Here is an 18,065-nt window from a genome sequence, read left to right as displayed (position 1 = left end):
AAACCTTCCCAGAACCCTGACCCTCACCCTTCCCAGAAAAGAATCCCACCTTCTGAACCCAGTCACCATCACTCAGTCTGTTCCCTAAGAAAAAGCTTGGGAAAATAGTTGGATTCTTCCATTCCCAACCAAGAGGTTAGTGATTGGCCTGTGTCTAACATCCAAGGGCACAATGTGCAGTGACAAATTATTCTTGACACTCTCTCCCTTCTCATTCTCTCTCCAGCATTCCTGCTTATCTGCAAATCTATTTTGAAAAAATGATTTTTATCCCGTTTCCCTTTACTCTTCAGAGTATTCTGATATCTCCAAACTATGTCCCTGGAGGTAAGAGGACCACCTTTCAAAGAAAAATTAAAAATCTTTAGCCCTTGCTTTTTTTATTCTTTAATCCCTGGAGATGGTCACTTCACATGACGAACTGAGCAGAAGTACTGAACATCGGTGTTTCTCAAATCCGTAATTAAATTGCTCAGTTCCTTGCAGGTAGTAGTGCACCCACTTCGTGGGTGCATATAAGCAGAAAAGAATCAGACAGAAACAGAATCAGTAGAAAAACTGGAGACAATGCAGTGCTCATTTCCCTTCTCCTTGGCAAACAGCTGAACTAAGCATTAGGGACATTCTATTTCAGCCTATTTTCAGGTACAGCATCTCTAAAAGAGCTATTTTCATACCCAAGGTAAAACCAGGTCTACAGATCTCATGAGATTCTCCCTCCCCTCACTTTAGTGGAAAAAAAGCAGGAGTACATAAGTCATAACACATTAAAATGAAGAGGGAGGGTCAGCTTGCCTCCTGTGCTGAGCAGCAGATACACTGCTTTTGTTCTAAGATGAGTTATCATAGACTGTCTGGATGACAGATTGCAAATAATTAGAAAAACAACCCTCAAAAAGAATGCTTATAATGCCATTATTGACTTTTAATTCATAATCTGCTCCTTATTGAACTGCCATGCTATAAATTTAATACACAATGAATGAGATCTGCAGATGTTAGCTACAGTGATTAATAATAATAATCAGTAAATATTACACAGTGAATGTTATCCACTGTTTGTAAAACAAGAGGTTTGACATCTCACACTTTAGACCTGAATAGTTCCTATTTTAAAGAGAGAAAGATTGTTTCTTCTCATAAAGTAAGTTTGATAGGCAGGGAGAGACAGAAAGCAGAGCTTCATCTCAAAAGGCAGCAGGCAGGTCTGTGCATTCAATCAAGCTTTACTTCACTCCAAGCAGTAGTTCATGGTCTGCACATTCTCCTGAGCAGGCAAACAGTAATTCAAGGCTTCCCTACTCTGTTCTCTGAAGTCAGATGCTTTTTCTATTGCAGCAGAATTACCAAAACAAATTGCTAGCTGGCTGTTTGCACTCCTGTACACTTAGTAATTTTAGTCCAGTGTTGGGTTGACACTGAACACCATGGTGTGATTGAGTGCTTCTCTCCAAATATCTGCTTTCATTTCTTGTTACTTTTCCTTTTGTATTTTCTGTGACAGACCTTTCCTGCAGCCCCTAGGTCTTGCCTCTGCTCTACCTCATTCTCCTACTTCAAGGAACTGTTTATGCTTCTGATTCAATTTGCAATAAGCAATTAAAAAAACATATGAAGATATACAACATCTATCTGCCATGATCTTTCAAATTGAGTCCATTAGCATGTCTTCTAAAACATAAACTATGCCAATATTTTGAGCAAGGTTATTTCAGCCCTTCAAGGTAAGCATGGGAAACAAGGAGGTTTAGACTTGGCAGATCATTATCTCAGTGGTCTCCTGAGACTGCTTCACTCTGTGCTCTCAGGCTCAAACCCTACTGGTCACATTTTTTGCACAGTGCAGAATTCAGAACAGCCTCAGGCAGGTCACCCCTCTTCATTGTGCACAGTGCACTGCTGCTCATCTGCCGAGATGTCCTGGACAGGTGTTGTTAGAGACAAACCTGCCTCAGACAAGAGCTCTAGGACTGACTTTTACTTTTGCTCCTCAAAAGTTGAACTGCATTGGAGGCAGTATTTGGAAAGCAAGCGAATCACTACAAATAAAAGCTGCAGACAAGAAAACAGCATCACAGGGGAGAGATGTTGTGACGGTGTGCTCCCAACCTAACAGCACTGATAAAATTCTTAGGCAGATTAATGACCACAAATCTGTTTCAAACTGGGGGGTTGAAAGAGCTGATAGCAGACAGCCTGTTCAACAGCTGAGGGCCAATTGAGCACATGCCTAAAAACAAAGTATGACTATGAGTCAGTTATCTTACCCCATAAATAATGAGCAGCCCAAGAGGCCCTGGAGCTCTTCTGTGTGGCAGCTGGCTGCACAACAGGATCTCCCCTTGAGTAGGGATATCTCTCAAGGTTATGTCTGCACAGAGATCCCTTACACTTTGACATCAAGACATTTTGCTGATATAGATACTCAGGAAGTGACTGATGGCTTTAAGCTTTGTTAGCTTTGCTAAGATTAGATCATTGATTGTGCACACATGATCCCTTCAACATAAATCATCGACCAAGTCTGGGGGTAGGATTGGGCTCAACTGCACCTAGGCTCCTAAATTCCTAGAACCAAAAGGTAAGAAAGAAAGGGGGTCCACTCTGAACCTCATGACCCAACAGAAGGGTCTCCAATATCTGTGTGTTTAACCCTACTATCTGTGCAATAAATAATCAGGTCCATCCAGCCATCTCAAATCTTACTAAGTCATTGTTAAATCACTCCATGATATCTATATTACAATCAATAAATATACTCCTGTTTCTCTCTTACAAGAGAAATGTGAAATGTATAGCATAGTTGTTTCCATCCATGACAAATGTGCTCTGCTTTGTGCATCCAGACTTCCCAGTTCATCCCCAGAAGAGGCTGTGAGAAGCTGGAAGTAGACTTGCTTGAATGCAGATCATACCTCCTAAAAATAAAATGCAAATTTCTCCCTCATGGTTTTCATGCATTACAAGAAATGCAGTTCAGTTTCTTTTGATTTATCAGCAAGTAAATAAACTACAAATGGGAGCAGTAATCCCCAATTAACTACTGTAGCTTTTGTTGCTGTAACAAACACTGGATCATCAAGGAGCCAACAGGCTGAATATTCTGAAGAAGTTATGGGTATCTATTTGGGGATGCAGACCACATTTTTATGTATAGCAGTATTCTTAGCTGTAAATAAATTTCTCTTGTTTTAGCAACTGCAAGTCAGAACTGTTGGCTTGAACATTTTAAACCATTCTCTAATATTATTCAGATCACAGTGATAATAGCAGTTTACACGTTGGTATAGGAGAAACAAGATCTATAGGGAAGAATTTTTCAGCACTCAGCTCACATACTTTTGCCACATACTGAGCCTACTAAGAAACAGCTTTACAAAAATTCATTACACACGACAGAAGTGTATAAACTTATGGTCAAGTAGAGTGCTTTGGCAAGCTGACCCACGCAGTCCTTAGTTCTGAGTGCCTTTACATAAGAGCAAGGATACAAGTACAGTCTGAGTGCTCAGAAAAACCACTGACACATACCTTTCTAGAAATAAACAAACAAAATGTATCTAAATGAAATACGTCTTACAAATTGACACCTACCTAGAAATGCAACTAGTCAAATCAGGGCTGCCACAGCTCAGCTAGGAGGTCACTTTGTTGCGTTTCAGCAATTCTAGCAGACTACCTGGTACAAGTTATTGTACCTCTTCCAGCCTGGGTGAAGCTAGCAACAGCCTATTCACTGGGCTGTACCTGTCTGCTTCAAATCAATTCTAAACACATCCCAAATCATGTAAAGTATGGATTATAAACCTAATTAATGCATGTCCATTTTCCCCAGTTTTGCCTAAATCCTTTAAAGGTACACCATGTGCATACAGCACTGATTACAGCTAGCCAGGAAGTCTTTCACTAACTCTTCTAGAAACCTACAGATCCTTTTCCTACCTGTGAATTAAGAATGAAGGCCTTAAATAATTAGCTATAAGGTCATGTGTGCACAACCCTTTATCTCACTTACACTCTCTCCTCACTGATACACTTAGATCACTTTTGCCATGTTCAGATTTCTCATTCTTGTTTCCTAGAGGTCAAGGGAGTCTGAGTTCTGGAATTACAAGTTTAGCTGATGCACCAGCAGTGGCTTGCGCTGAGCACACCCTATGGTCACTTCAAAGCCAAAACAGCTGGAATAGCTTGATGTAATATTCTCTGAAGAAACTGCCATCTGTATCTATACGTTTAACTCAAAATAGCTATTATACTATTCTCTGCATTTACCTGCAGCAAATTTACTTCCTAGGACAGAGGCACAGCTTGTAAAAGCACATTAAGATCCTGTAATTAGAAGAGCTATGTAAACATAAGGAGTATTCTTTTGAAATTAACTGATAGACGGCAGCTCTTCCCAGACGGAAAGGTCCTTAAAGGTCATGGTTTAGACATCTAATTAATGGAGCTAATGTGCTTAGTACAGGTATGCTAAAGGCTTACTTTCTAAGTTAACCATGCATTTAGAGCTTTGTTGATAAGGTACTCACCTTTTACCTGCCTGGGAATTCAGATCTCCAGGTTTCATAGTTTGAAAAATGATGTAAAAGAGAGGTCCAAACATGGATTCCTGAATCTGTGGGAACTTCAGTGCACCTCTTACAAAACGCTACACAGAGCATGTTCATCTGCAGATCCTGGAGATAGGGTACCAAGAGCTGTTGCACATGATATTGAGACTGCATTCAGATATATCATATTTTTTTGCATCTATGCTTTTCAATTGAGCTTTTAAGATAGTTAACCTGAAAAATCCTGAGCAAGTTTAACCTACTCCTTGGTGTCACGAGAATAGGTGATAAGCATTAGTGCTTTGCTGAGCTCAGCCATAGATTCCTGTATGGACTAGGAGTCCCCATGCTTTTTTGAGGGTCTTTGACAACAGATAAGAGCTGTTGCTGCCAAAGTCCTTCCTTCTATCTTGAGTGGGAAGTTAAAAGGTTCTTTCCAAGTACATAGGTAAAGGTCATGTCCATAGGATCTTTCCCTCTAATCTTGATAATGTTATACCTCAGGTGGAGAGTACAACTGGATCTCAAATTTCTACATGGACCCAAAGGTTTATACATTACTCCCCATGGCAAGGATTTTCAGGCTTAATTTCTAAGTGTAGGCTGTTCATAGACCAAGTACAGCCAGAAGGTTATCTGAAATTCCCTGTCCTTGCTAATTGGATGAAAGGCAGATGTGGACTATGCTTGAGATAATATATTCTGTCAGCAACAATATGGCAGTAATGTAGACACAGGGTAGTGCTTCCTCCTAAATCAAGCATAGCAGGAGAACATTGTCTGGGCCAGACTGCACAGTTGTATCCCAGCTCTCCCTACAATACTGAGGTCTGCTAGAGTATACATCTTCTGCATTTAAATACTTCATAACAATTCTTCCTATAAACCTAAAAGCTTTTTCCATAAATATTCCTGTTAAACATTTTGTCCTGAGAATACTCACACCAATGAATTACAAAACTATTTAAATAAATTACTAGGTAGAAAACAAGTTTCTAATTAGTCATGGATGACTTCATCTAATTGAGTAAAAGCACAGAGAAAATGAGGGAGAAGATCATACATTAAATATCTGAACTCCAACTATAGCACAGAGCTGAGGTGACCAAGCAGCCCAATGGTTTCTGGGTCATAGCCCTTAAGTTTGCAACAACATTGACTCTGCATCAGCAGAAAGATGTTGCAGACATCACAGATTATAGAAATATAAAGCCTGAGAATATTTTTATTCCTGAAAAGCACAAGGGACTCATTAGTGCAAATGTTTCCTCCTCCATCTCCCCAAAATTTACTATTGCTGAAGTCTTTATGGCACCTGCTCAGTGGCTAGGAAAGCTTTCAAATACCTGTCACGCAGTGGGTGGTCTCTAGGGGAAATACTAGATCTTTACAGTATGGGAAAACGAGAAAGCAAGCATTTATTTCTCTTCACGACAGATATAAAAAAAATATAGTGCCAGAAGAGTATTACTGTAAAATGATTTCATAAGGGTTCTTGACTGTTATGCCAGTCAAAAGGAAAATACAACAGTTGTGCCTAAAAGAGGCTTCTATTCTGCTATGTGGATACATTACTCAGTAGAAAAAAAAACACTGAAAGCAGAGGATACATTGTGTCTGCCTTGGAATAAAAAAAATACACCGATTAAAGATCCATATCCTGCTGCTGCAGTGCAGACATCTCAAAATCAGTTTTATTCACACCCTTGTCCTATGTTATCATGTTCAGTAACTGTTTACTGACTGACTTACATGTTGTTTTACCACCTTATCAAACAGTAGCAAAGGTAAACGAATGGAAAGACTTAAAAATCACATTCAAAGGATGGAATCCCCCAAGATTTGGCATCCCTGATGGAAGACTGCAGGCTTTGAGACAGTAATCAAACAAATTAGGGTCCCATCTAGCTAACAATTTAATTGCTTGTAGTGGCCAGTAGCTGACGTCCAAGGAGTGATAAGCATGGAACTAGTTCTGTTTCCCTTTCCTTATTTTGGTCAAGTACTATTCCCATATACTGAAAGTGAGTATTGTGCCTGAGTATTAATAGCCACTGACAGATTTATCCTTCATTAATTTACCCTAATTCTTTTTGAACCCATTTACATTTTTGGCTACCAAAACCGCCTGCCAAAGGATATTTCAATTCCATATTTAATTATGTTGCATGATTTTTTTTTTTTTTTTTTTGTAAACTTGTTGCTGGACATTCTTACCTGACAGGCTGCTTAAGAAAAAGTCAACATCTCTCCATTTTCTGTATGATATTAACTTTTTCACGCACAATTGTAATATCCTCCTCAATTACCCCTTATCAAAGCCAAAATGCTCTCCTTAGGCTCACCTCAACTCTTTCATTTCATATCTTTTATTAGCCTTGTCATTTTCTTTTATCCAGCTCTATTAGAGCTTGTTCAGATAAGATGGTCAGAACTGTTGGTACTTATCAAGATGTGGGAGGACCATAGGTTTATTCCTGTTTCATAGTAGTGTTTTCTATTTTCTTAATAATGTGTTTTGTAATAAGTATTAGTACTCAATTTGTCCTTTTTTTTCCCCCCAAAACCCTGCTGTATGCAATGATTTAATTCTTACAGGGAAATACCCACAACACTAAAATCTTTTCTATAACACTATGTTAGAGTCCAACACTTATACGCATTCATAAATGTTGTTTTTCAAGTCTGTTGTTTCACATTTTATCAAAGTTAATTTCTACCCACTAGCTTATTATCCAGTTACGGGAACTTTTTAGTAATTCTTTATGGTCAATATTAAACTCAACTCTGCGTATTATTTTTATATTGAAAAAAGGAACTTATGAAAATACTGAACAGAACATATCCTGATGCCATCAAACATGCAATTTCTCTTCTAGAGAAGAAACAAACTATGTATGCCCAATCTTGAGGTTTTATCTGGGTGTTAATCCAGTAATGGATGTTTCCTCCTCTTTTGCAACAGTCTCAATGCCTGAACAGCCCTTCCCCCACCACTGCCACATCCTCCTCCCAAATCTGAGCATGTCATTTTGACCTGATGACCCACAAAGACACCAATTAGAACATTAACAGGAGCTGATGTTACAGTAAAAAATAAAATCCTTTAAGTATATTAATTATATCAGTTTTATTTTGGAATGCAAATTCTTCATTAACATTGTGCTAGAACTAAGCCAGGCTTTCTGGAGCCAATTAGGTCCACTACATAAGTAAAAAGGGAAAGAAAGGGAATAGTACTTTGATTCATTGTATTAGTGCTCTGTATAGGTCTGTTATGTATAGGCTAGAAGTTTAGCATTCCCAGGCACTACCTAGAAAACATCTCATTGGTAACTTGGAATGAGATGTGCTTAGCTCTGCGGCTGTTAGTCCAACCACAGGGGTCTATGAATACTGCCAATGCAAATAGAGATTTGCTGTTCACCATACCTAAAATTTTCATGGCAGTAATTGATACAGCTTTCTTTTAACTTCAAAATCTGAGGCACATTCTTCACTATAAAAGAATAAACATTTAAGCACTCACATCTTACAGGTTTAGGTCTTACGGCTCTAATGTACTCAGAAGACCTTACTGAACAGCTTGGAGAATACACATTATTTAAAGCAAACAAGAATGGCAAGATATAGACAGTGGATCTACAATGAAATAGCAGCTCTGCCATGAACATTCTCATATACTTACCAAACACATAAATGGCACAAAGCAATGAACTTCAACAGAGAAGTGGACTTATTTTTTTTATTTTTATCATAAAAGCAGATAGAGGACTTCTATCCTAAACAAGAGTGAGGAATAGGAATTTATCATGAAAAGATAATACTAAAGGCGCAGTATGGAAACATACATTGGCAAGGTTACTAATTCTATTGCAAAGAAATTCACTAGTAGAGTAGCATTGGCTGAGCTAGTGATTGGACTATATACACCTTCTGAAGTCTTAGGTCCTTAATGCAGCAGTCCGACTGTGTTAACCAAAGCTCAGATAAATCATTAGGAGACATCAAAACTAAAGTTTGATGACATTCACATGCATGCCCTCAGAAACTGAAAGGCATTTTATTCCTTGGCCCACTCTTGCTGCTCTGTATGTTAAGCTGAATGCATCTAAAAAGTTACTACTGTGGATCACTCAGTAAAGTCCACCACTTACACTCTTGGGCCCTAATATCTACCTTTCTTCTTTTAGTGACAGTTTAGAAGTGGGAAAAAAAACAGAAATCCACCTCCAAATCCTTAACCTTTCCCTTACTTGTAATGAGCAAATAGTATTTTTAGTGGCTTTTTCCTTCCTTACTGTATTGAACAGAGCTCCAGCTATATTTACCACACTGGTATATAAACTGTTCTGTCATCACTCTGCAGTTATGCTTTTAAATAAAGCTTACATAAAGTACTGCCACTTTATAATTTTGGCAGATCAATAAAGAAAACATCAGCCACATCTTTCTGGTAGCTATTACCAAGATTACATTAGTGGTATTTAGTGCATTTAGGCTATATTTTAAGGTTTATATTTTACATAGGTGGGGCAAGTAATACCAGCTATTAGTAAGATTGCTTAACAGTTCCTATTTTAAGGTTCTGTTTTCAATTTTTTAGTTGCTTATAACTTTCAGAACTTTTGGGGAGGAGTTCAGACTGGAATTTTCCATCCTAGCTATTTTTGCAGAGCTATCACAACAATTTGACAGGCTCCAAAGAAATGAGGTAAGCTCTTTTGTTCCTCTAATTTTTTTTTTAACAATAATAATAATAAAACCACAACCCTGCCCTCCTCCATGTTAGCACATTTGTCTTTGAAATGCTTTAGCATTCTTAGTTTTTTGACTGAAGACTTGAAATTCCACAAGAAAAGGTGTTGACGAGTTCTGTTACTAACTGCTGCATAGCTTTCAGCAGAAGCTGCTCAGGGAAGACATCTTCTACAACACCAAAGCCAAATGTAGAAATTTAAGATTCAGCATAAAAAAAAAAAAGATTAATTTCATCCAGAAGTTACGTGACTTAGACTGTCTGATTCTTCAAGATTTAGGACAATACATCTCTATTTCAGCACATTACAAAAAAAAAAAATAATAACCCTGGGAAAATATCTGGTTCTTCATTACTTTATTTAAGTCAAGAAATTTAACTAACAAAATTAATGAAAAAAAAAAAGAAAAAAGAAAAATAGCAAGAAATGTTCTCATGAAGTACTAGCTTCTTGCCTTCTAGAGACGAACCTAAAATCTAAAGTTAACAAAAGGAGTTGAGTTTCTGTTCATTTTCAAGATAAAACATCCTGCATTAGTGTACTGTGTAGAGTTGTACTACCTATGCATAGACAATAAATCCAGGCAATGCAGAAGCACAACTCAATCAGAAAGGCCAATTCCAGACGTAGATACTTGCACTTATCATTCAGATTTTAGGAGGTGCCAAATACTCTATTTTCTGCCTGGCCAAAACTTTTAGTAGGAACAAGACTCAAGACAACAAACTAGATTTACATCGGCCCTTCTAATCAATAAGCAACACCTAGAATTAGGCATTGACACCTACTCACCTAGGTTTTATTTATTTGAGACAGAAAATGAGAGCTGAATTGGTTGTGGGTTGGGCTCATTTTTGTTTGTTTTTAAATCAATACTCTCAATCCCTGCAGGCAACCACTGTATGGTGTATTTGGAGTCTTAGCATTTGCCACACAGAGGCATTCACTAGCTTTATTTGGCATCACTCTTAGCTTTTGTAGCTATGGAATTAAGGCAGAAACCAGGTGGAGAGTGATGGGAATGAGAATGAATTCAGAGAACTTCTAGAGCAAGACAGCATGTAATAGTTATGAGTTTTCTCAACTTTTTAGGTACATAAAATCCATCTGCACCATGTTTTAAGGGTAGGCTTTTGTATCATTGACTACATACATATTGTCAGCATTAATAAATGTGACTTTTAACTCTGTCCCTTAAGTTATTTTAATGAATCTGTTAATCCTAACCTAGGTCTGGAAATTCCTCCTTGATTTATGCCTTGTTCATTCTTCTCTAATTCGTAGTACAATCACAATACTGATGAGAAGCAGGTTCTTTTTCATGTGAAAACCATCTGGTTTTTCAGCATATTTCTATTCTTATCCCAGATGCAACCTCTTGGTAAGGCTAAAAAGGTGTCTTGTGTTCACGTATTCAATTGTTTTATAATCACAAAAACTTCAATTAGTTACTGGTAATTAAGATCCAATATCTTAATATTGTAAGCCATCCTTTCAGTCATTGCAGCATTAAGAGGTAACAAGTTTACCATCCTGGTTAATCACTGTATGAACATGGCTCATATCAACTCAGGAAGTCAAACTACTTTGTCATCTAAACATTAACTAGCTCCAGTATAGCAGCAAGTACTTAACTATGTATAACTTGGAATATAGCCAGAATTCTGTTGGAAAGGATGGCTGTTCTCAGAAAAATTACAATAAAGATTACCAAAGGTTTCTGAGGGTCACAAAGAAGACAACAAGCAGCAGATTCAGCTGGAATCTAGAAGTAGTAAAAGTCTCACTATTTTTGCCTCAACAGTTTTTAATCCACACTAGCATTACTCTATCTAGTCAGAGTACACAGCTGTCAAACTAATGAAAACAGGACAGACAGCCACTGTCTTGGTACATTTATCTTCCTTCTATGTGCCCCCCCCCTTCATAGCCAGTCCCTGTTCCCACTTTTAAGCGAGGATGGGAGAGGCAGCCATATCCCTGCTCAGGGCTACGGCACAGGAGCATGCACAAGGACTACATAAACTAAGCATTCATGGGGAAAATTAAAAAATCTACAGAATTGTATTACATTGCTGCAAGTCTGTAGTTCAGATGTATTTGTGGTACTCTCAGACACTGATAAAACACCAAAGAACACAGAACAATTTGATGTTTACAAGGTTATAAAGTTAAAGAATTACGTTCTGGTGAGGACAGACCACACTGTCCCCCAAGTAACATAGACACCGTCATCACTTGGAGATTCTTCTCCCATTTGAAAGGGATTTTTTGTACAACATGTAGTACCCTGTATTTTCCCTGGTTTAGAATTATTACCATTATATCACTGCAATAACTGATGTTTTTGCTAAAAAAAGTCAACAAAAGCCACCAATTAGAAATCACACTAAAATGATAATCTTAAATTTTGACTCAGTCTCCATCATTTCTTTAAAGGCAGTTGGCATGTTATAAATAAAAGCGAACAGAAGTTTTAGTGTACAAGAAGTAAAATATAACTATTCAAACTACATGCATCAATCCTACCCCAAAGGGAGACATACACATATAAAGCTTCTAGATTGAGTGACTTTGTTTCAAAACTCTTTGTAGAGATCCATGAGACATACATTATGAAACCCAAACATTATTTGAAGTACTATCTTAGAGGATTAAATCAATAAACATCGTAACTATTTTCAGGAACTCCCAATATACATTTATGATGTCTCCTGTCAGTCTGTGCTCTATTTATTGCTACTAGACAAGACTGGCAGAAGTTGCAGTTAGCTGAAGCGGGATTTCATTTTACTCTTTGTTGATAACAGATTGCTCACACTTAGTTCTGGTATGGATTTTTAGTTACCAGTCCTAGCTGCTGATCTAGGCAGCTAGGGACTGCTATTACTTGTTTGTTTCTTCCAAGTCATCCATTAGTGTTTGCTTGCTCTGTCCCCTTGCTCTCTGAGAGAGCTTTTCCTGAGGACTGTCAGGAGACAAGGCCTCTTACATCCTGATATATTATTTCTGGCAGAGGGGACACATGAAGCTAGAGCTTTAGGGAAAATCACCAGGGAAACTGCAAGGACATATCACTGAATCCAAATCTTTAGCCCTCCAGGCTCAAGAGAGTTTCTATGACCTGACTGGCTCTTGTCTGTTGAGTTCTAGATTCTCTAGCCCTTTGTACCTAAATTATTTTACTTGTACAAACATGGGTTTCAGTTTACAGGCCAACACAGCCAATTCATTGATGTCCTGTAAGAAGAAAGTTTGAGTTATTGGTAATTCACAATTACTATTTCCTATACTTGGGACTCAGTTTATCAAGGCTGTGACACAAGGCATTTCATTCTTCTGTAGGAAATAATTTCAGAGGCAGTTAAGACACTCAGCAGCACTTGAGGAACTTGACCCAACAGTGCTATTCAGATGAAAGTAATGAACAGTCTGACTCCATGACAAAGACTTTAAAAGTTATCTTGGTATATTGACAGCAGCTCATCTTTGTCATGGAGTCAGACTCAGTTTCCTGAAACACAGCCCAGCAAAAAATGTAGGGGCTTTCTGGTGTGTTGATGGGGGGAGGAAAGGGAAGGTATTTTCAAACCCTGTAGGTTTGAAAGCTGAAACACAGGGAGCTGCACTCCTGCTGAGTTCACCCATAGCAGCACTGGAAAATTGCTCTAAACAGGGTTCACTTAATTTCTTCCCCACTAAATGCATTACTCTGTTGCTCTTTCACTATTCTTTTGGATATCAGCCTTTTCTGTACCTGTGTTCCTGTATGATCTTTCTCACTTCTGTAAAGTGAGTGAGAAGTGTTATTCTGTGAAAAAGGCAGCCTTTATTTCTACGCACTAGAATAAAAGAGTGCCACATTAAGGTTTTAGGTGTTGTTTTTTCCTTCTTCTTTTCTTTTTTTAAATCACAAAGCCATTAAGATGCAAAATTGAAACAGACCAACTCTCAACACTGCCATCACATTGTGACTTTTTACAGGAGGGTATGGCATTGGGCTTGTCAGGTGCAAGATGCCCCAGGTTTCTTTCCTCTGCCGTGAGTCTGTAACAGCCTGAACTATCAGAGTATCCCCTTGCCAAAATCCATATCAAACTCACTACAACAGAATTCAGCTCTTTCTTTTACCAACTGCCAAAGGCTTAGGACCTGGGATTGAGATATGGCCAGATTTAGATACCTGTTAATAACTCACACTGCAGAGCCTTCTCCATGAGAAGATCCAAGTAGAAATAAAAGTCCTAGGTCAACTACAACCAATTTTTCTCCCCACATCATTTTTTTTTTCTTAATTCTTTCTTTAAAAATACTCATTGGCTTGCAGCAGATAATTTTGAGTCTGAATTGGGTTTTTTTTTTTTTTAAACAGTCAGTATACTGAATGGGGAAACTGATCAGCCAGGAAGAGCTGTACCTCGCCCACCTCACCAGCTCTGTATCAGACCCTACATATTAGTTTATTAAACTTCTGCCAGGAGCTCGTCTCTGTAAGAAGCCCTTTTTGTTCTATATTTGTCTGAATTGAACTGTCATTGTCTTCACTGATTGTTAGCTGATCTAAGTCTCCGAAGAGCTGGCAGTAGTGTTCTTCATTATTTACAGTGTTATCTATTTATGGCATCATCCATCTGTGATTTTTTTTTATTCTTCCTTTCTCTATCTTCTTTGACTTTGGCAATCAATTTTCTTTTTGTTAGGTGAACTCAGAGAACTCTCCTTAAGGAACAGGCTGGAGAAGCACCATCAAGTTTACACTTAGCCTTGAAAGAATTCCTTATACACACCACACTTACTAAAGCCTCAGGAAACATGAAAGAAATGTATGTGAACTGGAGGAATGATTTGCTACAAATTTAATGATTAAAGTAGCATATACAGATCCCTTTTGCTCAAGCTACAGAGTCATAATGATATGAAATAAGAAACAGTTCTCTCAAGAATAGATAAAACTTCATCTCCTACCTCATGCTGCTGTACAAGGCAGTAAGAACACAGCAGGGGAAAAAAATAGCATCCAGCCACAGAATTCACCTGTAAAACATTCCCAAAAAATAAGCTTTTAAGGTTTCAGCAGCTGAAAACCTCAAAAAAAAAAGCAAAAAACTTTTTATTTAAAATACTTTTTACTTCAAAATACTTTTTATTTACAGTCATACAAGTTTAAGAACCATGCTTACTCCAATGCAGATTTTATAGGCATATGAACTGATCACAAATGTTGTTAGGAGCCTGTCATTAACTTCTCTTTAAGGACCTCCATAATCAAGGCTTAAATCAAAATAAAATCAGGTGCTGCATTTATTGAGTAATCAGCAGCTGACCAGCACCTGTGTTCCACTGCCTCACAAATAGCCCCATCTGGCTCCAGTTCTTTGCAGATAAGGAGGACTGGTTTCCTCCCTGAATTACTACCTTAAAGGCTCTTAGAAGGAGATCTAAACTAAACTAGAGGGTGCAAGGATGACTGACCCACCTATCGATTACAAGGATGACAAAATAGAAACCCTGGCCCACACTTTCTTTGGAGACTGCATTCCCCCTAAAACTTTCTGCTTGAGATGCACACTGAAATATTTTGCCATGGGGGCACAGCCTGGACCAATTGCCCAGAGCAACTAAGCTGGTCCAAAATCATATGAAGAACAGCAGCTCAAATGCAGTGCATGTGGTCTTTAGAAAGAGGAATTTCATTTTCAGGCATAGAAAACACTAAAAGTTATTTATGTAGACTTGTTACAGAGATGCAGGTGCAGACTCTGAAGAAAATAGTTTGCTTTAGCAGAGTGTACTCCTTACAATAACAGAAAGTAGAGATCCAGTAAATAAACCAATGCTTCTCAGTGGATTAATAGGAATGGAGAACAATGCACACCAAATTCATGCTGCAGAATTACTTTGTTCTTACATACAAAGCAGGTTAATCTCTCCCATCTATTGTTTAAAGTCATACATTTTGCTAAGCCCTCTCAGATGCTGAGGAATAACTTTCTGGGAGTAGCGTCTGGAGGCAGCTGCCTAATTTGGCTTTAAGCTAACATCAGCATCCTAAACAGAAAAGAGGAATGGGCCATCAGGACAAGAAGATAGATTCTCAGTGCTGTGCTGTAACACAAAATTATTTTTAGAAACCAGAATTTTTTTTCCTTACCTTCACCTGAAATGAAATTTCAGTACCCCGCTATAAAAAAAAAAGTTATTTTGGGAAGCCAGATTTTTTTTCCCTACTTCTGCCTATATGACCACATAACAAAGATTTATTATGTTTGTACTGACTCCAAAATGTCTTGTTTAGAAAGAAATATATTTGTAATAGTTATTTATACAATAGGTAAATAAAATGGCAGTATACAGATAAATTATAAATGAGATTTAATATTAATATTCACTCAATACATGGATCCATACCTTGAGACCATCATTATTTGGCCTTCAACTTTTATACGCAATATTTGCATATGATAGGTCTTTATTTACTTCTGCAGATGAGGGCAGGATCTCAGCTGGCTCTATGGCCAGATGAAAGGAAAGCTTGGATGATAATGTAAAGGTTAAACACGGATGGAATTTCTTGGTTACAGACATCACTTGAATGCATCTGCTGATGCCTTTTGAAATATGTCAATAGCTGTCTTTTAGAAAAAGTAATCCAGATTACTTTTTATTTTCTGGAAATTAGCTTTCTCATCACAATTAAATATATACTATTTTTCAAACGCATAATCAACCTGTATTTTTAACTATATTGCTTGCATCTGATTATATTCAAGGCACTAGTGTCTGAATAAAATACTGTTTCTGCTTTCTAAGTCATTGTATACACACTGATGTCTACTTTTTTTTTTCTGCTGACATTCTATTCAATACTACTTGAAATGAAAATAATTGAAAACCAACAGCAAGGTTTTTTCTCAACCTTTTAGAAATATTTGAAGTCAGTTGTACAATAAATTTTCTTAACTTCCAATTCAGGAACCTTAAAATTGTAAATGTATTTCAAGGGCAGCAATATCCAAGGAAGAAATGAGCTCAAAAAGGGCACAATAAAGAAAAGAATCAAACTGAAACCCAAAGTCTCCCACTGCTTTTCTCTTTAAACTCTGAAAGTCAAAAAATTTCTCAAGAATCTGACAGTATCAAAATTCAGATAGCTACCCAAGAGAATAATATCTTTCCCAATGCTTCTATTTGCACAGCCATTTTGTGAACATAAACCAGTTTTCCACTGCTACGTTTTTAGCATTACTTTTTAAACAACACAAAAAGGGAAGTGAAAATAACGGCCTGCATAATGCAGTGAACACAGGCAGACCTTTAACTGCAGCATGACTCCTTAACAGAAGCTGTCCACTTGTGTCCCCACACAGCCCTTTTTGCACAAACAGGCTTAAATTAGTAAAGGCATATGATGCATTAAGGCATGAGCATTACACAGCTCAGGCTTGAAAGTGCCTAATGTTAAGTAAAGTTTCCCACCAGCTGTTTTTATATTGCTTTATGCTCTGATTTGAACTATTACATAATTTGTCTAAAGAAGAATAGGCAAATAGCCTTTTTTTTTTTTTTTTTTTTTTGCTTATTCTAAGAAAAAGTTGTCTATCATTTGGTTTCATAGAGATGGAATAAAACAGAATTTTTTACTCATTTTGAAAAACAAAGGGGGATATGGTAAATGAGGTTGTAGCATCATCACTTTCAAAAAGCATTACGCTGTGAAGACTTCTGCTTCACAGCGGTATGATTATTAATGGCGTATCTAAATCAACTTTTTTTTCTGCCTTGATTACCACAGCCTCAAGCCTTTGTGTACACTAAATTACTGCAGTATATGAAAAGGGTAGAAAAATGATAAATAACATGGTATACCATTTTTCAAGACAAACATATTCAGTGAGTTCTTCAAGGTGTGTAATATTGAATCACGTAGATTGAATAATGTGAATGTGTACATACAGAGATTTTAGTTCTGATCTCCAAAACTCATGAATTGCAACAGCAGCAACACTTTGCCTACTACAAATTTGTGCACACATTCTCCTCTGAGATGGAATGTGGAAAATAATCAGCATGCATAATAAGTGACCCAGTCATTAGGCTCTCACCTGAGTTATTACAGAAACAGGCTGCAGTACCACCAGCTACTTTTGCTGGTGTTTGAAATAACAGCTGAATGTTTCCTTCTAGGAGAATACCTTGGGCTAAGATGGGTCAGTAAATCAACTAAATGTCTGGGAAAGAGTTAAGATTTACCTCTCTTCTCCATGGATTGTCTCAAATGGGCCTTCACTTACTATGACCCACTATCTGTGGATTAGCCTTTTTTACTCTGCATTGTAAAGGGAAAGTCAATACTTGTACAAACAATGAATATACAGATGATATAGTATATCCAGAAGTTTAGCTGATATAATTATTACACTAGAGTAAGAAAGAAGGACACTCACTCAATCCTGGGCTTGTGTAAAAAACTCCAGTGGAGTGGATCTCCAGAAGAGATCCTTCCCCACTGGCAGTCAGCTCTTAAGTGGGTCTGGGAGAGGTGGAGTCAGGCTCTACCCCTTCCTGCAGCACAGGTGAATTGCCTTCACCTGTGCTCCCATGGCTGACGCATTGCTTGTCTCAGGTGATCAATCAGAGGTTTAGACTGTGATTCAGCAGCCCCATACAATACCTAACTTGCAAAATTCACTAGTGGCTTCCCTTTATGGGGCAGTAAACTTTCATATCAGAAAATGCCAGCTACAGAAGT

At 37.7% G+C, this 18,065-nt stretch overlaps 1 long non-coding RNA gene across 1 annotated transcript; it reads right to left on the bottom strand.

Moving 5' to 3' along the window:
• Positions 1–786: 786 nt before the first annotated feature.
• Positions 787–17,819, bottom strand: LOC125696797 (uncharacterized). The gene is made up of 4 exons (XR_007378538.1): positions 17,761–17,819; positions 14,282–14,350; positions 4,536–4,682; positions 787–2,918 (listed from the first exon to the last, which is right to left on the bottom strand). It is a non-coding gene; the product is annotated as an uncharacterized LOC125696797 (long non-coding RNA).
• Positions 17,820–18,065: the final 246 nt, after the last annotated feature.

The sequence above is a fragment of the Lagopus muta genome, chromosome 8 (genome assembly GCF_023343835.1).
Source record: "Lagopus muta isolate bLagMut1 chromosome 8, bLagMut1 primary, whole genome shotgun sequence".
Lineage (NCBI taxonomy): Eukaryota > Metazoa > Chordata > Aves > Galliformes > Phasianidae > Lagopus > Lagopus muta.
Note: the sequence above shows the minus strand (reverse complement) of the source record. Positions and strands in the feature narration are given on the sequence as shown.